This window comes from Acartia tonsa, chromosome 1, assembly GCF_053477335.1.
Source record: "Acartia tonsa isolate MP-2025a chromosome 1, ASM5347733v1, whole genome shotgun sequence".
Classification (NCBI taxonomy): Eukaryota; Metazoa; Arthropoda; class Copepoda; order Calanoida; family Acartiidae; genus Acartia; species Acartia tonsa.
Genome location: NC_137260.1, coordinates 48,246,084 through 48,270,267, shown reverse-complemented (window position 1 = coordinate 48,270,267; position 24,184 = coordinate 48,246,084). Strand labels below are relative to the sequence as shown.

Sequence of the window (24,184 nt, the reverse complement as noted above, 5' to 3'; positions counted from 1 at the left end):
CGGTTCGGCGTGAGTAAAAAAACCTTGCGGCATTAATAACCGTTTTTGGCCCTTTTTGGTGCTTTCCCCCGGCATTAAAGCCCGTTTGCGACCTAAATACCCGGTTTTTTGGCGCGAAAAGTTAAAAATGTAATTTTTGAACGCCCAAAGTGAGATGAACACTTTTTAGAACTTTGATACGATCCGTAATTGAAAACTACACAACCTCATGTAATTGATAGAGCTACAACTAACATACAAAACAATTTATATCACATTTAAGATTTTGGCTATAGGTGCCGCCGTTTTCGGTTAAAAAAGCCCATTTCGAGGAAGTTTTAAAACTTTTGCTAATATTTGTATTGATAATAATGGGAGGGATATTGATAATGTAATTTTTCAACGTCCAAAGTGAATTATAGAGTAGCAACTATTCTAGTAGTATCAGTAATTGACAAATATATAAAAAAATATAATTTTTATTGATAAAGGAAAGACTAGAAAAGACTTATTACATATCTTTGGCCTAAAGTATTTAAAAAATATCACAAACAAAAGAATAGAATAATACAGTAATATCAAGATAACAAAAATGGCCTAAAACCATCAAATTTGCATAGAATACTGGTTAGTTACGCCCCCATCCTGTGGGGAAATGTCAAGATAAGCAAAATGGCCTGAAACCATCAAATTTACATAGAATACTGGTTAGTTACGCCCCCATCCTGAGGGCGATGACAAGATAATGAAAATGGCCTAAAACCATCATATTTACAAGTAATAATAATTGATTTTTCGTGTGTTATGCCCCCATCCTGTAGGGCTATGACAAGATAATCAAAATTTAAAATAGTATTGTTTTTTTTGAGAGAAAAAAACATATCCCCCCCCCCCCAACCCTTAAAAATATTTATGTAATAAAGTCTAAACCAAGATAAACCAAGATATATCTATCTATCTGTCCATCCATCCTTTTATTTATCTATCTAACAATTGTTGATTATCATTGGGAATCTACATAAATTTATCGGCCATTGTCTTATCCCTATATATCAGTCTATCTATCTATCCATCCATCCTTTTATTTATCTATCTAACAATTGTTGATTATCATTGGGAATCTACATAAATTTATCGGCCATTGTCTTATCCCTATATATCAGTCTATCTATCTATCTATCGATCCTTTTATTTATCTATCTATCAATTATATTTATCATTGGGAAATAAAGAAATTTTTACATTTGAAGAGAATAATAAATGATAAAAAATATCTAATATATCTAATGGTTGAAAAGTTAAAACCGGGTATTTTTACTCATGCCGAGCCGGGCAATAAAACTTTCGGGTATTTTTACTCACGCCGAACCGGAGTTATATAGAACATAATTAAACGATAAAAAAATCATATAAAAAATAATAATTTGAATAAAACGATTTCACAAATGAATGTAGTTGCCAATAAACTTTAAATTTCACGAAAAAAATCACTAACTTTACTTCATAAACAAAAAAGTTAGAAGGGGTATTTTAAATCACCTTGTTTTTCTTGGTTCTCCCATTTTTGATGAAAGATTGTGGCCGACCGAATAGATAGAAACGCTTCTCTCTGGGGGGAATTGAAAAACAGCGTAGTAAAGGTTAGGCTCATGCGAGCATGATGCAATCCTGAAACTGAAAACCGTTTTTTTTCGGCATTTTCTGGAACCGGGCGTTAAAAGCCGGTTCGTCACTAATGGGTTAATAAAAAACAATCAAATTATTTTTTGCAATATTAATTTTTTTATTAGTATGCTTTTTAGAAAGTTGAATATGAGAATAAGTATATTACATATTTTTTTACCTTCATTTAATTTCTTATTTAAGTAAATTGTCTCTTTTTTGGCGACAATGTCTGTTGAGCAATGAAATTTATTTACTTTTTCCAATTTTATGTCTTTAAAATGTATTTTTTTTAGAGTTTTTTGTCATTTCTCTTCTCATAAGACTAATAGCTACTGTTTTAGTTCAAATTCTTACACAAATTATCAATTTAAATAAAACAATGTTTTTAGACGTTTTTCGGAATTATTCGGCAGGAATGGCGGTTCTGCCTACTTTTTATGATTGCTTCATATTTGAACTCTTGTTACATTATTTTAGGTTGGCAGTTCTTTAATTATTTCTTGTTAAAATAATGAAAATATGAAGTTTTTAATAAAAAGCTTAAGATTGAAATTTCGAGGTCAATTTTCATTGTAGAGAGGTCTAGTTTTCACCAAAAGGTCTACATTTGAGCCGGTAACAACTTCAAGGTATGCGCAAATTGATATGGTAAAGATTTAAAAATTCATGTGTTTTTTGGCCAGTCTAATATACATATATATATTCTCACATTTAGGTATTAGGGAGGGGTTACTTGACAAATATATTGGTATTTCTACTATTTAAGAATAAGAAAGGACTTACTGGACTTATATTTTTCTTTCGCCACCAACAAATCTGAATAAAACAAGAATGACAACATCCTCAAGTAGCAGAAACACAAAAAGGAATGTAAAAGAATTGACAAACAGACAAAGTAAGTTATATAGTGCAAACGTTTAGAGGCAATTAAAAAGAAAAAGAGATAGAGAGAAGTGTATGATTAAAATAAAAATATGATGAAACCTTTATGAATACATATTTTTTTGTCCTATCTCTTGGTCCACTAAGAACTGCACCACGGATGATTTTGCACAGTTTTTTTGCCAAATTATTTTAGCTGCTCTGCAGAAACTGGTCTAAATCATTTATTTAATTTTTTTTGGTTGAATAAAAAGTATATTGATAAGATTCTTCCTTTATTTTGTATGTGCATAAGCCTAGCATAAACAAACAACAATTTTTATATATGGCACGTCAGTGTAATGCGAATTTTATTTTCAAAATTTGTAAAGCTTTGGCAAGGTTCAAAACTTTGACGAAGTCCAATCTGTATCACTTTTGCACTACTTTTGATTCCTGTGACATGATAAAAATGAGGGATTCTCCATCTCTTTTTTAGGGGTTTACTTTCCCACTTCTCCTCTCATCTCCCTCATTTATGTGACGTCACAGGAATCAAAAGTGGTGCAAAAGTGGTACAGATTGGGCTTTGTCAAAACTTTTAATAATTTCAACATTAATATTTATAGTTGCGAACCTACTCTATAATTCTTAGTTCATATGGCTGTAATTAATTATAAATAAAATATTTTTAATATGTGTGAAAAGTTTGCTTGTGATTAAAATTATAAATATAAAGTAAAATTAACTTAAAATACTAACATTATATGGAAATTTAATTAATTTGTTAGGCGGATGTTTTCAAAAAGTCTCTGTCTTAACCAAATATTTGTTCTTCAATAGCCTAGACTCATTATAAGTACAAACAATGGAAATTAAAATTGGCGGTAACTTTTATCGGCCATTTTGTTTACATTCCATCGCCATATTTAATCACTGTTTGCACGAGGTGGATAAATTCCCGCCCTTTTTTTTTTGGTAGCGATGCTACTCTATAAGTATTTGTGTGCCTCTCTGTCTGTCTGATGGTAATGTTAGAGTTTTGCTGAATTTTTTATTTGATTTTTTAAATGCAGATAATTTAATTTTTTTGCACTAATTCTCCACACTAAATTTATAGCATAAATGTATAATCAGACAATTACCTGGATTCCCCTGTTAAGGACCTTATTCGTCTGCTAGCAAATTGCTTTCTGTTCTTAAGTATCGACTTGATTGTGCTAATATTCCCAACGCTATTCGTTGATCTTCAAAGACCCAATTGAAAGTCTCAACAGGTTACTTGGGGATATACAGTTATTTAAACCCCGATCCCCTCTAGTGTTTTACTTTCATCTCTTCACTGTAATATTTATAACATAAACTTGCTTTTTCAATTAAAGATATTAAGATACAAGTGGACTTAAGTAAAACATTTGATATGAGTGTAATTAAGCAAAAGCTAAATCAATTTTTCTATATCGAATAAGTAAACAATTAAAGGTTGCTTTACACCGTAAAAGTTATTATTACTAATTTTCAATATGAAAGTCAACAATATGTAATATTTTTTGTATGCACAGTTTAACGCGGAGCCGGAGCCGCTATTTCCGTTGAAGCTGGAGCCGGTACAGAGGGCTCTTTTCAGTCAGTATCCTCCTTTAGTATTGTTTTGACCTTTACCTTTTATTTGTATTTTCTGGCTAAACTTTTATTTTAAATATATTAAGTACTAGTTATTAGCAGTTTATCATTTACTCGCAAGTTGCATTTTCCAATCATATATGCATACCCACATTTATTAACGTAGCTACTAAAGAACAAACAGCAAAAATATATTATATTTCACAAAAACTAGATCTAATGGTATGCATGATATTTTTCATTCATTAACACAAGCCGTGCAATTCGTGTTTTAACAAAGAGTGCATTTTTTACAAACCCTTAAGTTGTAGTGCCGAAGTGTAGATCTTATTTCAACTCCACATTCCTGTATATTATAATTAATATGTACTAAAGATAGGGATAGTTTTGGCAAATTTAAACGATCATTTTTTTTAAATTTTGAAGTTTAATATCCCTAAAAGAAGATAACATCAGATTAAATAGGTTTGGAAAGGTTAGATAAAAGTCAAGAAATGAAATTCAAAATTAATATGAATTGAAAATATATTTTTTTCTATTCCAACTATATAGGAAACTAAATCATGAATTTTCTTAGAATTTTTTCTAAATGGTCTTTAAATATATATACAAATTGTCTATTGTAAACCTAATCTGTAAATATTGGACTACCTTATCTCTTAGTTTTTAGGCATTTGAAGTACTATCTAGTGATTTGACTGAAAAAAAAATGGTAACCAAATCTACTGATAGAATAGCTTATTATTATGCACTATAAAACGAAATCCACCAAAATTTTTGTTGTATTAATTCAGAGGACGATAAGGTAAATATTATAAGCAAAGCTTCTCTATAGTTTTAAAATGTAGGTATGAATGAATTAGTCATCCTGTATGTAAATAATTATTGGATGTATAAATAAAGAATTTTCATTGAAAGTCTTAAAAATATTGAATTTAAATTACAACGTAATCAATATTCATAGGACCGTCTGATATGTTAAGTTTCGCTTTTATACAAGTTGTCATCTTTGTTTTAACATTGGATCTAAGCTAAATATAAGTCTTACAATATTTACATAAAAATAATTTCTTTTCTTATACAGATCGCAAAGATTAGTTTCAAATTATATACATTGTGTGCTGTAAATAGGCAGGTCATAAATACAGTAAGATGTGTATGTACATTTTCTCTCATTTTAGCTGGGTTTCTGTTGCGTCTATTTAAGCGTACTCTTTAAACCAAGGTTTGTTCGCTTTAATTCAATTGTAAATGTGGTTTATAAAACTCAAGACCACGTATTATTTGGTCAAACGAAGCAGTATAGTTTTCAATAATCTCCCACCGAATATAAAATCACAAAAACCGTTATAAATAATCGAAAAAGTTTATGATAAGAAAACAAATAAATGTTGGCGTCCTTTGTAACAATATGAAGATGCTTCTGTTTATGAATAGAATATGGTGTGGATTCAATTAGGCAAAAAAAACCTCTTACTTAACGCTTCCATCTAATTTTCAAATTTGATGGCCTTAAGCAGAAGAAAAAACATTGTTAAAGTTCGTTCTATTTAGTAATTGGATGTCTATAAGCCATAATATTTCTTTTTGGAATTCAAAATACAAAAGACTTTTGAAAACCAATCTTTCATTTTTGCGTTTAGATATTGATTTCTGGATTTTTTAACTTTACTATGCAATGACGGCTAAGCTTTTTTTGTGGGGGGTGAAGTGGTGCAAAATTTCAAGATTGGGATAATTCAAGCTTTTTGTTGGGGTAGGGTAGGAGAATATAATCACCGCTCACCCCACCCACCCCCCTTAGATGTTCCAGTTATTTTGTAATGTCTATTAGATTTTTATACTAATTTAGTCACTATTATTATTAATGCATTGGCCAATGAAACACCAATTTAACGAGGTTATGCTAGGACAGAATTGAATATGCATGTATTGTATCATACTATTGTATTATTCTAGTCGATGTCAACACTTTTCTCAGGGAAGTTTGTCTTTTACTTTATTTGTATGTTTTATAGTAGCGCAACTACTCTTTTGTTAAGGACAAACTACACAGGAAAAAACGTAACTATACAAAGTGCCTCATAAAAATGATAGAGATGAGAGAAGAAGTGGGAAAGAAAACCCCTAAAAAAGTGATGGATAATCCCTCACGTGGATGACGTCGCATGGCTGATTTTTGAGACACTTTGTTAAGTTACGAAAAAACTCTTATTACAATTTACCTGATGCCTGACTAGCTTTAGTTTTTGCTGTTAAAAAATTTAAATATATATTTTCAAAATTTGACTTAGATTAATGATCTGCACTTAATTGTCCCTGTATTTATGATATTTAATGTGTTTCTTTGGTAACTATTTATCAAATCTTTTATATGCACTACTACCATGCAGTTTACAAATTGTCTGAAAATGTTTTTTTTTTCTTCTAAAGTTAGTCTCTTCCACGAATCCACAATTAGGATCGTTCCGTACGCCCGTCCGGCGTCCTTCCGTACGTAACGGATAGTTCTTATCAATAACGTATGAATGTTAGAATCGTTCTTTCGATTTCAAACTTTCTATGATGATTCCTGCAACAATTAGGTATGTAATAGAAAGCGTAGCAACTGTATGGTCTTTACTACAAAGTCCATACATTTATGCTGATTGTTAATTTGTTGACAACTTTTGAACTATAATTAACCTATTTATATGATTTTGAACAATTATTCCTTTATTTTAGGCGAAGCATCTCTTCAATAAAGTACTAAAAATATAAGTATTTAAGAATTTGCTTTTATAGGTGTTTTCATCCTTGTTTGTAAAGCAAAGCATTTTACATTTGGGATCTGTTCATTATCCGCAGGGATCTTAAGGGATAAGACGATGCACGATGATTGATGCACATCCCCAATAATGGTAAACAAAATTATCCCCTTCATAGATATAGTTTTAAAAGTTTGGACAGTGCTGTTTCAATAATTATTCAATAAAAGTATCTAAAAATCTTAATCCAATGAATTTAAGATTGTGTTTTGAAGCTTTTGGTAGCAAAATCATGAGTCTGTAGGAGGTTAGGTCAATTATTGTTAAAATGTGGAAATATTCAACTAAATTTGTACTTAGTCCAATTTATTGAACCTAAAAAGGAAAGAAAAATCATTTTAAATAGGAAAATAAATCCATTAGAATAGTGAGAAATAAGCCATTTGGCAATCATGGCTAAATGGTTTTTGGCCCAAGTGCCTGATTTTACATTTTAGTGGCCTTAATGCTTCAATTTGAATTGTTAAATCACAGTTGTTTACTAAAGGACAAATAAATGTGCCTCGCACAAATACTTTGTCTTACGGCCGCAAAAATGTTATAATACAAAAGTGTGCCATTTTGTATTTTTGTGTTAGTAACCTCAATGCTTAAATTAGAACAGGTGTAGATTTGTCAGAGACTAAATTTGCTATAGAAACATAGATAACTACTCTATGGCTTATGAAAACGATTCTATGTAGGAGAGAACTTCCCAATGTCCTCTAGGAGCAAAGCCGCTAGAGGCTGGGGGCGATGGCAACCAAATATTGTACTTTAGAAAATCAGATCATGAGGAAAAAAGATGATTTTTAGTTTACTTGACTGCATTTCTCATAAAAGTTTTTTATGCTATTATATATATGTTATTTTTGTGTTCGAACGAAGTATTTAGTTTATATGTTCTATAGAAATTAAATTTTTGATGTATATTTTTGTATAATTTAGAAATTTTATGGTCTTTTTGTAGTGTTTATTTATAATTGAAATATAAACTAATTTGTGGCTTTTTAGCGACTATGTACCATAGGAGTACTTGAGCTGTTAGTGAGTTTATAAGCTACATACATTCAGCATCCTGTTACTTAAAAAAAAGGACTTGGAATGGAGGGATTGAGATATTTTTTTCCAGGTGCTATTTCTCTTGAAAAAATATGGTTACCCTGCCCCCATAAGGTTATAAACAAACAATCCCTGGACCTATTAAAAGCTTCACTGTAAAGGAGAATCATGTCGGTCTCGCAGGTAGCAAGATTATATAAGACAAACAAACATCTTGTTAATTCTATATGAGGTTAGGTACTGCGGGCTGGTTTTTAAGAACACCCATTTTCTTAAGACACAACAGTCAGACATGCATGCTGGGTTCTGGAAAGTCAGACCAATGACGATTCTTAGAACCTAACCTATATAAATATCACAATAAAGTTTTATCCATAAAGGGTTGGTAATGGGCTGTTATACTTTTAAGATATATGACCTTAGAACTATTTTCTTGTCTTGTTTTTATGGATTATTTACAAAGGGTCTTTAAACAAATAGAATTGACAAAGAATTTAAATGAATAGTGAATTTATTTTTCTGGTAAAAATGTATATAATAAATCCATTAAGAGTTAAAAAAAACTAAGCGCTATAATAAACTATATTCAGAAGCCGCAGGTATAGGTCATGCAGGGTTAGGGCATAAAATAGAATACCATACATTCATTTTAGATAGATTCTAAACATATGAGGGAGATCTTTGAGGATAAGTATCCTTTATTTTCTAACTGGCAAGTTTTACACCCTTTTTTTGTGAATAAGGTTCTGTCTTGTTCAACCTTAACTTTTTCCTCTTTTTTTTGTTCTTTTTCCTTCTATTTTTCATTGTCAGGAACAGAGTACAACCATTAGGGACGTGCACAGGAATTATCTTCAGAGATAGTTTTTGTATTTCTGACTTTAACGTATTTTTTATTGGTATTTAGGTAAGTTTAGGAGAAATATTCACAAAAATTCGTACAATAGTTGTTTAATTTTTTTTGACTTACTACTCTTGTCTTCTTTAATATAAAGTAGTAAGCTTTTTTTGTCTGTAGCGTAGGATCTCGATAACCGCTGAACCAAAAGGGTTCTCCTTTACAGTGAAGCTTCTTATAGGTCCTGAGAAGGTTTTAGGCTATTTTATTTTAATAAATATGTCTGGGTATGATTTTAGAATATTTTTCTACCCTTCCATATCCCTTCGAATGTAGAGCCCATAGATGCTAGGGGCGCATCCGCCTAGTAAATAATAAAATAGTACATGCAATAGCATTGTTAACACTAACGTTATATCACAGTTCATGTAAATCTTTATTATTGTCCAAAATAATAGTTTCTCTCAACGGGTATATGGACCAAAGACCAAGTAAAAGCGTATTTTTGATGTTTAGGCTAATTTTGCATTAGAAGTGTACTAGAGGGATAAAGTTAACACAATTAACGCCTCCTTTAAACCTATAAACTTTTTTTTCTCTTGAAATTGATTATATAGTCTTGCTAGTTGCTTCATCCCTAGGGCTGGTGAGGTAAGTATAATAGCTTAAAACAACTTCAAAATACTTAGAAAGCTTACCTAAAAAGTACAACTAATTCGCTCCAGCAATTTTCGAGATCATTGACTTCAAACAAACAAAAAACTTCATTACTGTATATAATAGGATATCTTTTTTACTCCTTTTAACCTTGAATTTGTAGAAGGAAAATACTCGTATCTTTTCATAAAGGGTTTTCCGTTTTCATTTATTTTCCCCAGCCCTTTCCAAATTATTTTTGTTTATTTTTTGTTTGTTGATGACAGACATAAATTAATGTATATTGATTGTACACTGCATCTTTTTACATGATCAATGATTAACTTTTACAAGAAGATATTCATAAATCTAACTAAGGTATGGTTAAAACGTCTATTGAATCTTGAAGAAGACTAATTGTCAGTGATGAAACCTTAACATCAATACATTTTTGCTTCATAGCTTTGTCTTCATTGTCTGATCCTTTAGGAGCCCTGCGGTAACTTAATCTTTAGTAAACCCAACCTCAGACCTACAACTTGTTAGCGTCCTTCTGATATTGAGGTATCGGGTTCGGGTTTTCTGTCAACATTCAATTTTAAGAATGTTTACTAACTGCTGAAAGTTTTACTTTTATGCATTAAACATTTAGTTATATGCATGGACTTCAAGGGGAAGATGGGGGGGGGGGGGAGGGGAGGGTGTTTCCCCTCATCAAACTTTGAAACTCCTAATTTTACCCTCCTAAAATTATTTTCCCCCCCGTCAAAAAAAAACGGACGTCCTCGGTCATTTGCATTGGCAAGAACTGATAATCCAATGCTAAGATATAGAATATTTGTGGACTTTCATAACGTTTGGACAACTACAACAATCTAGCATTAAATGGTTGATTGTAAATTGTTAAATAAATTGTCATTGAGGGTCATTATTTGTCTAATTCTGTAAAGTTTGGTGTTGGTTGTAGTCAAATGCTCTTATTAAGTCAATGTGTTCTTATTTATAACAAGGATGACAACACCCATAAAAGCGAAGCACTGAAACGGTGGGACAAACGGACATTAACACTTATATAGTGTCAGAACTGAATAATCAGAATATAAATGTATAAGAATCGGAGCAAAATTGTAAGTAAATTTGTTGAAAAACTCCTTGATACAGGATAATGTTTATAGACATACTTATATTTTTAGGACTTGATTATAGAGTTGCTTTGCTTATAACATTATACTTTGTTGTCCCAGGAATTAACATACCAAAAGTCAAATCAATCGGATGATTAAATCACATAAAAATTAGTTGTTAAAAAAGTAAAAAAATAAACATGTTTAAAATAGACGTACGGACACTCTGGTTATGATTATAGAGATGCTACGCTTTCTAAGTCGTTTCTAACTACTAAAGGAATCACCAAAGTTTGAAATCGATAGGACAATTCTAACATGCCTAAATTAACGAAAAAAGCTATCCGTTTGTGACGGACGTACGGACCTACCCTAATTATAGAAAAGCTTGGCTTTTAACAAAATGTATTTAAATTTTAGAACAATTTGACTTAATAAGAGCATTTGACTATAACCAAACACCCAACTCTACGGAATTACGCTAAGAATTACCATCTTTATTACAATAAAAATTATGTTTTTTGAAAGTCCTTTCTTCTAAAATTACTGTGTGTAATAAGAGACAAGTTATACCTGTGTCTTTATTATAAAGACAAGCCTGTACTTAACTGATTACTTTCTCTTAACATTATCACATAGAGTAACTGCAGCTTTAAGCTGCCCCGTTTATTAATAGATTATTTAAGATTACAATAGGAACAATTAAAGTGTAGAAATAAGGTATAACAAACAAGCGAAATAAATCTAAAATAATATTTGGGGGGCAAATAGAGAGATTTTACGGACAAAGCCCAAATTGTGTTAAAATTGTGTCAAAAATGATCAATGTGATGTAATAATAAGGAGGAATTATCCATCTTTTTTTTAGGGGCTTTCTTTCCCACTTCTCTTCTCATATCCCTCATTTTATTACGTCATGTGGATCATTTTTGACACAATTTTAACACAATTTGGGCTTTGTCAATTTTACGATGTGTTGCCTCGCAACGACAACTAAAAAACACTTATAGGTTTAGTATTTTTTTCCGAATTAATTTCATATTAATATAAGCTTATAAAAGTGAATAATAAGACATTTTTTAACTTGTCTGGTATTCAAACCTTAACATTTTCTAAATCATGATATAGTTAAAGCAAAAAGGTCTGCAGATTTTTATTGTTTGATATTTTTCCAGTAAGGTAAATAAACCCCTTTCTGCGCGCTTTTGTTTTCAAATATAACCTTTCTCACTGGGGACAGAACTCTGGTTAATCCTATTACGGGCAGACAATTCCATTAATATACACTTGATGATTATTTAAAGGGCATTACAGAGGGCATACAACAGTTAAGTCTGCCAAATTGCCAGAAAACAGGAAGTAATTTTCTTTATTCTATAAACCGTCACTAAACTCCTAAAAATAACGTTTTTTACGTTTTTTAAGTGCTTTGAAGGTATTGGTAAAAACAAGCATATTGAAATATGAAGTACAATCTAAAATATAACATTTTTTTATGATCATAAAATTCTTGTATACTTCATTACAACACAACAAGTACAGGTAGATTCCCTCATAGTGCCTAGTCGAGCACATACCCCCCACACCTTATTTCAAATAAATCAGAAATTGTTGAGGGGGGGGGGGTGTAGTATTTCCTGTTTTTATTCATTAATTAGGGTCAGGTTAGAAAAGGTTTTAGTATGTAATGAACTGCCTCTCAGGATTAGGAAGGACACTGCAGGTAAAGACCCGCATGATGCGTTTGCCAAAGGAAAAAAACTACCCCTTATAATTATTTAAAAATTTAAAAGGCGGGAAGAAGTCTCAGTGCTGGATATGCACTTTGAGGGAAACGACCTTATTAAATAAAAGAAAATGAATAGTCTAGCTTATGTCTAAATCCAAAGTAAAATTGGAATAACAAACATATAAAATGTGAATTATATTTTTACCTTTAAACGAAAAATTTACAATTGGTTGCTTAACAATCTGAAGAAAAACAACAAGGATGATATTTTAAATTTTCGTGAATTGTTTAGCAGAAATTTTTTAACGTCCGCTTATCTGTTGGGGAGGTGTCGGGTTCGAGTCCCCAGACCGCATCAATACTAAAGATGTAAAAATTAGTACCTACTGCTGCTCTTACAGGCGTTAGAGATTTGGAGTAAGAGTAGGGGGGAAGCCTTAGCCCTAAATCAGGTATGCATGGGTGGTCCTTGGCATGGTACACTAGTGATCGAAAAACTTTGCTCAGTCATAGGTTGACTGAAAAGTCCCTGTGGACTAGCATTGTGTAGTAGCTAGCTAGTGTGTTAGTAGCGTTTGTTAGTTCATCTACTGGGAGTCACCCTTAAATACTAGGTTGACTGAAAAGCCCCTAGGATTTGATGTGACTTTATTGTGTCGTTGTCGAAACAGCGCCACGTCCTGTGCCTTGGTTGCATTAAAAGTCGCAATAATATCGTGACAAAAATCACGAAACCTTAACTCACCATCTATAAGGTTGAAGTGTAAATTACCCACAAGCCCTAATTAAAGTGTCAAGGGAAATGATGGGAAGGATGCAAACTCGAATCCGCGTCATACCAAAGACGTTAAAAATGGTACCTACCTGCTCTGTTCGGCACAGGACATCAAAGAGTTTGAGTAGGGGGAATGCCTTGGCCCCAAACAGGCGCAACTCACTACCATGCACAGTTAGGATCTCCAGACAAAGATCGTGCATTCAAAGGGTTGGTTGTCTGCAATGTACTGTGCCACGGGTATGAGGTGAAGTACCAAGAGTCTGGCCTTGAGTTGACAAGTTGACTGTTCAGTCCAGGTGCAACTCACCCACACGACATTAACATTAACATAGCAGAAATTTAATTCTTAACAGGCTGAGGAAACGTTCGCATATTGTTATAATCAGCATAATTATTTTCCTTGCAATTAATCTGAAATTCCTAAAATCCAATAATGTACAATAATTGGAGCGTAAGGCTCGTAGAAACGGTGCTTTAGACTTATGAAACAAAACTACCCCCTCTTATTTTTCATTTATTTCAAAAATATTTGGGGGGGGGGGTATCAATGCTCAACAGGGACTTGGAGTGAAAACAACCAAAATAATTTCTACGTCAACTTAAAGTCGAGAAGCAGGGGCTTTTAAGCTTTTTTATTTGGGGGGGGGGGGATCACCCCTTTACCCCCCCCCCCCCCTTGGACGTCCATGTCTGGAAGCATTATTCAAGCCGAATGATATAAAAATAAACCTAATTGAAAAATTGCCAGCACTTAATTTAACATAATATGCTGTAATTTCTAGGAACTTTTTAAGACTATTACACAACCAATAGCGTCCGAAATCTTTGCTTTAATGGTTAAATCTTTAAATCTCGTTAAAAATAACAACACAAGTAGTAAAATATAAAACTTTATTATACATAAAATTTAAATAATAAAAATTACTACTAATAGAGGCATAAAACAAAATCTTGGGTAGGAGGGCTTGGTCTTGCTTTTCTTTTTTCCTGAGTTTTGAATAAACACGTTCTTGATATTCTTGACGGTTAAAACCTAAAATAAAATTAGAACTTTTGCATTTTTAGATCATTCAACTTCAAGGTACAGAAATATTTAAACAAATCTTTTAAAGAATATAAAATACTACAACAAGGATGACAACATCCATAAGAGCAAAGTACAAATAACATTGTAAAAGCTATAAAATAAGTCAAGTATCAAGACTATCCCTGCCCTCCCCATTTATTGATAAGTACTCACTTTGTCAGGTATTACTCTTGTGAAGAATAGTTGGTTAAACTTGGTAAGGAATCTCGAGACTCTGGGGTAGCAGATCTACCACTTCAGCAGATCCTGGGCTTCAAGGGAGGCAAAACTCTAATGCTTTGTTGAGGTCAACATCTAAGGCATCACATCCTGCAGCTAATAGGCAGGCGGAAAACTAGCGGAGTTTATGAGATCAACACGCTTCCTGTAACAGTAACATCGGGTTAGATGTAGTCCACTATATCCTACAGGTAAGTCTATCCGTCGGTCTGTCTCTCCTCTAGGCTACAGCACTCCTCTCTCTTTAACATCAATTGGTATAGTCCAGATCTCTCTATCCTTCAAGTCTGTCTGTCAGTTAAACCATTATAAATAACTACCTGAAAGTTCCATTTTCTTTTAGGCTTGTTAGAACCAATCGAATGATGTACAGGGAAGGGAAAGATCTTGACACTAAATATATTACAATTTTAATTATACATAAAGATACATATTTAAGTCCCAACAGCAGGGATTACAAGGGATAAGACACGTGTATTTTAAGCGTGCTTATATACAGGGATTGCATGGGTTAAGACAATTGCAATCAAAAAAATTATAAACATTTACCTTGTGTCCATATCAGGGATCACAAGGGATAAGACAATAAATAATAAAAAAGGCAAGTAAATTCAATATAATAAATTACTTCCTTAGATATAGATTAATTTTCGCCAGTAAACATGGGTTGGTTTTAGGCTATTTTAATCATAATAAGTTACAAATAATAAATTAAATAACTTCACTTAAAACTCCCTTTTGGAGCACAGCTAGGAACAAATATATATAATAGTATGGTAGTACCTTCTCTCTCACAATAAAATAATGACTGATAGATTTGCTCCAATTACCGCTGCTTTTATACCCGTCTACTTTTGGCGCGAATTTATTTTGTACGCTAAACTGGTTTTTTCCTCCCGTACCTTTCTTCATCAGGGAACAAAGGACGGGTAAATCCATACTTTATTTTCGTCTTTTTAAGTATATTTTCACAATGGATTTAGATTATACATTTAGATTTTACATATGCTAGGTATTCAAGGTACATCGTAAAAAAGGGAATATAGCCAAAGCTCGACAACCGAAAATGTTTTACTTGAACTTTTCTATAATTATGAAAAATTAAATTTCTCTTTGACAATACATACCAAAAATGACGTTTTTAAAAGCGAAGCTTTTCTATAATTAGGGTCGGTCCGTCCGTCCGTCCGTACGTCCGTCACAAACGGATAGCTTTTTTAGTTAATTTAGGCATGTTAGAATTGTCCTATCGATTTCAAACTGTGCATGGTGATTCCTTTAGTAGTTAGGTACGATTTAGAAAGCGTAGCAACTCTATAATCATTACAAGAATGTCCATACGTCCATTTTAAACATGTTGTGATCTAATCATCCGATTGATTTTTGGTATGTTTATTCCTGGGACAACAAAGTATAATGTTTCAAGCAAAGCAACTCTATAATCAAGTACTAAAAATGTAAGTATGTCCATAAACATTATCCTGTATCAAGACGTTTTTCAACAAATTTACACTTACAATTTTGCTTCAACTTTTATACATTTATATTCTGATTATTCAGTTCTGACACTATATAAGTGTTAATGTCCGTTTGTCCTACAGTTTCAGTGCTTCGCTTTTATGGATGTTGTCATCCTTGTTTAATAACCTAATTGTAATACAATAAGGGTTAAAAATGTTCTAATTAACTCGATTTTATACAAAATTTTAAATTTTGTTAACTTTTCTCTTATTATTTATCGTAATATTCACCGTAAAATTAAATTTTTTTTGTAGGACCTGGAGGGGGGTTAGTTTTTCACTAAGCATTTTGTTGGGCACCGCTAATTTTTTTAGGTATAAAAACTATTAAACAGTGTATTAGATTTGCTGTTTAGTGTCAAATCCAATTTTTATTTTTTTAACAGCAAATCTACTCTATAATTCACTATGTCTGTCAGTCAGTCGGTAACGCTTTGTAACTCACTTTGTCCTTTTGTCCATCTTTTAGTGTGCCTCATTAATTATGGATGTTGCCATCCTAGTTATATTCTTATTCATTAGCAGAATTTGCCTTTTCCCTAAACCTTTTATTATTTCTATACTTGTTAAGATAAATAGTTGATATCTTTATATTATAAATATAGAGTGAATATGTCGGAAGTATTGCAATTATACTTGGTCAACATTTCTTATAACAACTGTCAACTTGGGGAGAAATCATTTCCTGTTACCTGTCCTAATCAGGAACATGGACACAACTACAAAAAATATTTACCAGCATGGCTGTGAAACCGATTTATATCCGCTGGATTAGAACCAGTTTTCAGTAATACTTTATAAGTCATGTATAGCATCGTATTGTAGACAATTTTTCATGAATATTAAATTAAAAATCATAAAATGAACACAATTTTTGTTAGCCCGGGCTTTGGTCCCTTCAGGTATAACAAAACTGGTTTTAATCTTATACTTTTTATTTTTAATATCCACGCAAGTGTGGTTCTCTAGGGTTTGAACCAGTGGTATGAGAATGTTAGGTCTAAAGGGGTGTTAACACCAAAAAAAGAAAATCTACATTCAACTTTTTTTACCTCCCTCAATGTTTTACTAACCCATAGTGAATCGCTGTGCATGCACGCCACTGCACTGGTTTGAAATAACAAATTTTTACATATCTTCCTGATTCTAAGCCATATCAAATTATTAAATTATATCATAAATCATAATTAGGGAACCAAAGGCTAATTAATACCTGCATGGCTTACTTCTATGATTTCTATTTACGTTTATGTTTTGTTTATTCTATGGAACAATCATTGATACGTTTTGTTTTTTATTATACCTAACACAGTTGATGATCTGTTTATTTGATTCAATAGAAATTGGAAATAAAACATAAAATTTATGAATATTGAAAAATACATGTCTATGTCAGTAGTATTAGAGATGTCACAAGAATTTTTATTTTATAGTATTTATATACTATTGGCAAAGAGAAACTCATTTTAAACCATGTCTTGCCTTTTTTAGTGTATGTGATAAAAATAATTTTACTTCTATCACAAAGAGCATAATGGAATAAGGGGCTATTGGACAATAACTATACTGGTACCCAAAGTTTTAAAAACATATTATTCCTTTCATGGCTTATTAACTTTGGGTATGATATTATATCTTGGTTGGTTAATTCCAACTAGAAATATCCAAACTTTTCTTCAATTAATTTTAATTTCTAAAAGGCAAAATTTAGTTTATCATCATTGAGAATATACAACTATTAACGTGTCCCTTGTGCAACCTAACGACTATAATATTGCTTTTTCCACATAATTCCAAGATAAGAGTGTACCTTCAAATGAGATGGATTACTCTTTATCTAGTAGGCAAATTGTAATTCTTTGGTTTCAGATATGGGGTTCAGGAACATTTATAAAATTAGTTAGTTGTCCGCGGATAGATAAATCTTTTAATTAATTTCTGTTGTTTTCATATAATGTTCAAAAAAGCATAACTCTAGATTGTGGGCAATATGTAAAGTTTATGTAATAATTTGCTATTTGATCTGTATTATTTTAGTGTCTTTCGTCAATAGATATATAAGTATAGATGTATACTACAGACAACTACCTGGCCCAAGTGGTGGAAACCCTTTTCATATACTCGCAAATTACTTTCTATTCTTTGGTATTGACTCTGCTGTGTTTATATTTCCGACAAAATTAGCTGATTTAAAAAAGACCCATTACAAGAGTTGGAGAGAGTTTCATATAGCTCATGGCCCCTCTATTCTTTTACTTTGATCCTTGGTCAACAAAAGTACTTTTAGCACCAACTGCCAATAAGGGTAACAATTTAAGACGAGTAATAATGAATGTAGAAAATACACAGATTTTATTATTATATCATAAATTATCGTTAATTGAGGTTGCTATTTTCCCTGTCATTTATTGATTAGTCCGTTTATTCTGTAGAAGGGTAGGGGATGGTGTAACTAAAGGGGACTTGGGTTGGATCATTATTTTAGCCCGCTGCAAGTTACACTTAATTAGAGTACATGATAATCTGGTGTAAGACCCAAGTAATAATAAATCCATTGAGTAGAGAGATTCATTAAAATCAGAAAGATCCGAATGTCTGTTGTTGTGAGTTACACAAATATACATTTGATATAGGTTAAATAGAGGATCCTTTACCTAAATACATACATTAACATTGACATTATTTTATATCCATATGTACTATGCTATTCTGAACAATTATTTTTTTTTCTTTCTGTGTGTCTTTAATAAGTAAGGCTTCGAAATCGATTAATATCCGCTGGATTAGAACCGGTTCGCAGCCACACTGATAGTATAGTATTACAGACAATTTTCCACGAATATCAAAAATAAAAATTATCAAAATTATAATTAAAATATAATTAATTTTTTCATTTCAATTTCCGCGGAAAACTGCCTATAATACGATACGATAAATAACTATTATGAAATTATAATCAAGGCTCCATAATTTTGATTGAATATTGTCAACAAATTAATTAAAATAGATTTTTTTGAATTGTCAACCCATGACGTTAATAAAGATCAATTTAGAGTTTACCCTATATTACTGATGATGCCTAGCAAAACCTATAGTTAAGGTTTCAAGGTTGGTGAACCCAGTCCCCTGTTACACTGGTACTTTTACAATCATATTACTTTTACGTTTCCTCAAAAACTTTTGTTACTTTTGTCAATGTATGACCAATAATTTTGATAGTTAATGAAGGAGAAATTTTGTTTATAAATAACAAATTTATCTTCTATTATCTTGTCGCTGATAATCTCTAATGAGTTTATAATGAATAAATAATTAAACAGAATTTAGACTGCGACTTTAAACCATTTTCTTGGTTCTCATCCATACGAAAAGAACTATGTCTAGCATCGTATTATATCCATCTTTCTACGAATATAAAAATGTACAATCATAAGATTAAAACCAGTTTTTTTACCCCGTGCCTTCAGCACCTTGGGGCTAAAAAACTGGTTTTAATCTTATAATTGTACATTGTATATCCGCGGAAAGCCGTTTATAATACGATGAAAGAAATAGTTCTATTAAAACATTTTAGTTCTTATTTAAAAGATAATTTTCTCAAAAGAATTTAAAAGTGTTTTATTCACATTCGTTTAATTATGATAATGTAATACCCAGAAAAAAGCCCATATCCTTTATATATAATGAATTGTTGGAATTTCTTTATAGACAGAATGATGAATATATTCTCCTTAATATTTATAGACAGGCATTTCTTTTTGCATAAATTATCCTAAATTTATTTCGTCTCATTGAGTATAATGCATTTTCTTGTATGGCACAGCATAATATCAGATTTATTGTAAGAGAAAAGTTTGTTGATATTTTCATATGAATTGTTTTAGAATTCATGATTGTTGAAAAAATTGAATTCGGCCTTTTTTATGCATGTTTGGTTCCTAAAACATCAACCATTATTTGATACTGGCCAATAGAAAAAACAGTTTGGGAAAAAAATATTTCATAATATAAAATTCTGTGCCTACGAAGATGATAAAAGTCCCTCAACAGATTATGACGTCATACGACAGAATATACAATGTAATTGACCAATGGTAAAATTTATGCTGGCCTCTCATTGCTTATTTTATCGTATGACGTCATAGTTTGTTAAGGGACTTTAATCATTTTCTGTTCCTACGATAAAAATAAATTCTTCTCAATTTCTCTATGGAAGACAGAATGAAAAATAGTTTTCCAGTATTGCAGCTTTTCTACAATTTATGTCATTTAAAAACTTTACATATTGTGAAAGTATTTATGTATTATGCAAAAAACTCACAGTTTATTCAAAGCCTTTTTAATCTTTTAATTGTTAAGAGAAAACAGACATAGATTCTCATTAATTTTTATGTACCTAATTGAACTAAGCACATCTTTACAGAGGTATATTTAAAACAAGGATGACAACATCCATAAAAGCAAAGCACTGCAACGGTAGGACAAACGGGCATTAACACTTGTTAGTGTCAGAACTTAATAATCAGAATATAAATGTATAAAAGTCGAACAAGATTTGTAAGTAAATTTGTTGAAAAACTGCTTGATACAGGATAATGTTTATGGACATACTTACATTTTTAGGACTTGATTATAGAGTTGCTTTGCTTATAATATTGTACTTTGTTGTTCCAGGATTCAATATTCCAAAAATCAGATCAATCGAATAATTAGATCACATAAAAATTTGTTGTCAAAAAAGTAGAAAAATCAACATGTTTAAAATGGACGTACAGACATTCTGATAATGATTATATATTTGCTACGTTTTCTAAACTACTACAGGAATCACCATGCAAAGTTTAAAATTGATAGGACAATTCTAAAATGCCTAAATTAACGAAAAAAGCTATCCGTATCGTACGGACGGATGTACTGACTGACCCTAATTATAGAAAAGCTTCGCTTTTAAAAAACATGAGAATTGGAATCTCAACTGCGGCTGAATAAAATTTAGGCGACTGGCTTCAGCGGCTATCAAGCCTGTAGAAGAATAAAAAAACCTTAACAAATGCTGAAAGCTACCAAGAAGTCATCGCAGGATTACAAAAGTAAAAGTTAAATATTTTAAATGACTTTCCAGGTTTTTAATATAAACTATCCTTGTGTATTAATATTCTTTTGATAACACTTTTTTTTCAGAGTAAGATTAATTAATAAAAGCTGCACTTTCCTAATGAAAAATACAATTATGCCTAAAAATAGAATGATGATAATTTATACAATCAAAAACTTTTATAGGGGGGGGGGAAATAACGCGCAAAGTTCGCCGAAATTTCCCCTCTCCCAAATTTTTACCCCTGGGAAAAAATTAGCTTTGGGAGGGGGTTAATTCCCCCCCTCAAATTTGTTGGCAAATCTGCTGCCAAAAAATTACCCCCGGGGTAATTTTTTTTTTTTTTTTTGGGGGGGGGATTTAATATTGTAAAAAGGTACCTACCTAATAATGAAATACTATTAAATATTTGGTAGCAAAAATGCGCTCGTAGCTCGCCAAAAATTTTTTTGTTAGGGATTTTTAATTTTTTTTTTGAGGGGGGGGTTATCACCCCTTTACCCCCCCTCCCTTGGACGTCCGTGTCTAGAAGCATTATTCAAGCCGAATGATATAAAAATAAACTTAATTGAAAAATTGCCAGCACTTAATTTAACATGCTAGGTACATGGTAAAAAAGGGAATATAGCCAAAGCTCGACAACCAAAGCTCGACAACCGACAATGGTTAACTGTTACTTTTCTATAATTATAAAATATTAAATTTCTCTTTGACAATACATACCAAAAAATTACGTTTTTAAATAACTTAATTGTAATGCAATAAGGTTTAAAAATGTTCTAATTCTATTATGATTAACTCGAATTTATACAAGATTTTAAATTTTGTTAACTTTTCTCTTATTATTTATCGTAATATTCACCGTAAAATTAAATTTTTTTTTGTAGGACCTGGAGGGGGGTTAGCTATTCACAAAGCACTTTGATGGGCACTGCCAAATTTTTTAGGTATAAAAACTATTAAACAGTGTATTATATTTGCTGTTTAGTGTCAAATCCAATTTTTATTTTTTTAACAGCAAATCTACTCTATAATTCACTATGTCTGTCAGTCAGTCGGTAACGCTTTGTAACTCACTTTGTCCTTTTGTCCATCTTTTAGTGTGCCTCATTACTTATGGATGTTGCCATCCTAGTTATATTCTTATTCATTAGCAGAATTTGCCTTTTCCCTAAACCTTTTATTATTTCTATACTTGTTAAGATAAATAGTTGATATCTTTATATTATAAATATAGAGTGAATATGTCGGAAGTATTGCAATTATACTTGGTCAACATTTCTTATAACAACTGTCAACTCAGGGAGAAATCATTTCCTGTTACCTGACCTAATCAGGAACATGGACACAACTACAAAATTTTTTCCTGTATGGCTTTGAAATCGATTTATATCCGCTGGATTAGAACCGGTTCTCAGTAATACTTTATAAGTCATGTATAGCATCGTATTAAAGACAATTTTTCATGAATATTAATTAAAATATCATAAAATCAATTCTGTTATCCCGGGACTTTTGTCCCTTTGGGGTTAACAAAACTAGTTTTAATCTTATAATTTTTATTTTTAATTTATGAGTGTGGTTCTCTAGGGTTTGAACCAGTGGTATGCGAATGTTAGGTGTAAAGGGGTTTTAACACCCAAAAAAAGATGTTAGGAAAATCTACATTCAACTTTTTTACCTCCCTCAATGTTTTACTAACCCATAGTGAATCGCTGTGCATGCCGCCACTGGTTTGAAATAACAAATTTTTACATATCTTCCTGATTCTAAGCCATATCAAATTATTAAATTACTAGCGGCTTCGCCCCTAGCCTCTAGGGGCTTTTTCCCTAAGAGATGGTAAAAAAATTGTGGAAACCTTCCACAAAGGTTACAAAAAAAAAAAAATGCAGCCTGCGGCAGCCTGTAGCAGAGCAAAATAAAAAATAAGGGTTTTTGTTTTTTGTTTTTTGGGGGGGGGGTTAGGGGTGTCCCACCCCCCAAGAAAATAGCTTAAACCACCACAGGACCAATAGGTATATACCCTCAAGAGTAGAATCCGATCGGTTCAGTGGTTACCGAGATCTTAAGCTTCAGACGGACGGACGGACAGACAGACAGACAGACAGACAGACAGACAGACAGACATCGTACTACTTTGTATTATTGACATCATAAATCATAATTAGGGAACCAAAGGCTAGTTAATACCTGCATGGCTTACTTCTATGATTTTTATTTACGTTTATGTTTTGTTTATTCTATGTAACAATAATTGATAAGTTTTTTATGACACCTAACACATTTAAAAATCTCTTTATTTGAATTAATAAAAAATCGAAATCAAACATAAAATTTATAAATATTGAAAAATACATGTCTATGTCAGTAGTATTAGAGATGTCACAAGAATTTTTATTTTATAGTATTTATATACTATTGGCAAAGAGAAACTCATTTTAAACCATGTCTTGCCTTTTTTAGTGTATGTGATAAAAATAATTTTACTTCTATCACAAAGGGCATAATGGAATAAGGGGCTATTGGACAATAACTATACTGGTACCCAAAGTTTTAAAAACATATTATTCCTTTCATGGCTTATAAACTTTGGGTACGATATTATATCTTGGTTGATTAATTCCAACTAGAAATATCCAAACTTTTCTTCAATTAATTTTAATTTCTAGAAGGCAAAATTTAGTTTATCATCATTGAGAATATACAACAATTAACGTGTCCCTTGTACAACCTAACGACTATAATATTGTTTTTTTTCCACATAATTCCAAGATAAGAGTGTACCTTTAAATGAGATGGATTACTCTTTATCCAGTAGGCAAATTGTTATTCTGTGGTTTCAGAGTTGGGGCACAGGAACTTCAGATCTTAAGTTTAGAATTATATAGAATTAATTTCTTTTTTTAAAAACTACAGTTAAAAGAGAATTTAGAGTATTGTAGGTTTTCATGTATAATTTGATATTAAATTTGTATTATATTAATGTTTTGTCTATACAAGTTAAGCTCCAAAAAGGGTAACAATTTAAGACGAGTCGATATTCTAATGCGAGAAAGATCTGAATATCTGTATAGTTGTGTGTCTATCACAAATATACATTTGATATATATAGGTTAACTAGAGGATCCTTTACCTAAATACATACATTAACATTGACATTATTTTATATGTACTATGCT

The 24,184-nt window shown here is 31.5% G+C and overlaps 1 long non-coding RNA gene across 1 annotated transcript; it reads right to left on the bottom strand.

Annotated features, from left to right (window-relative positions):
• Positions 1-13,958: 13,958 nt before the first annotated feature.
• Positions 13,959-15,395, bottom strand: LOC145322460 (uncharacterized). The gene is made up of 4 exons (XR_013880712.1): positions 15,171-15,395; positions 14,708-14,780; positions 14,322-14,532; positions 13,959-14,114 (listed from the first exon to the last, which is right to left on the bottom strand). It is a non-coding gene; the product is annotated as an uncharacterized LOC145322460 (long non-coding RNA).
• Between the last annotated feature and the right edge of the window lie 8,789 nt (positions 15,396-24,184).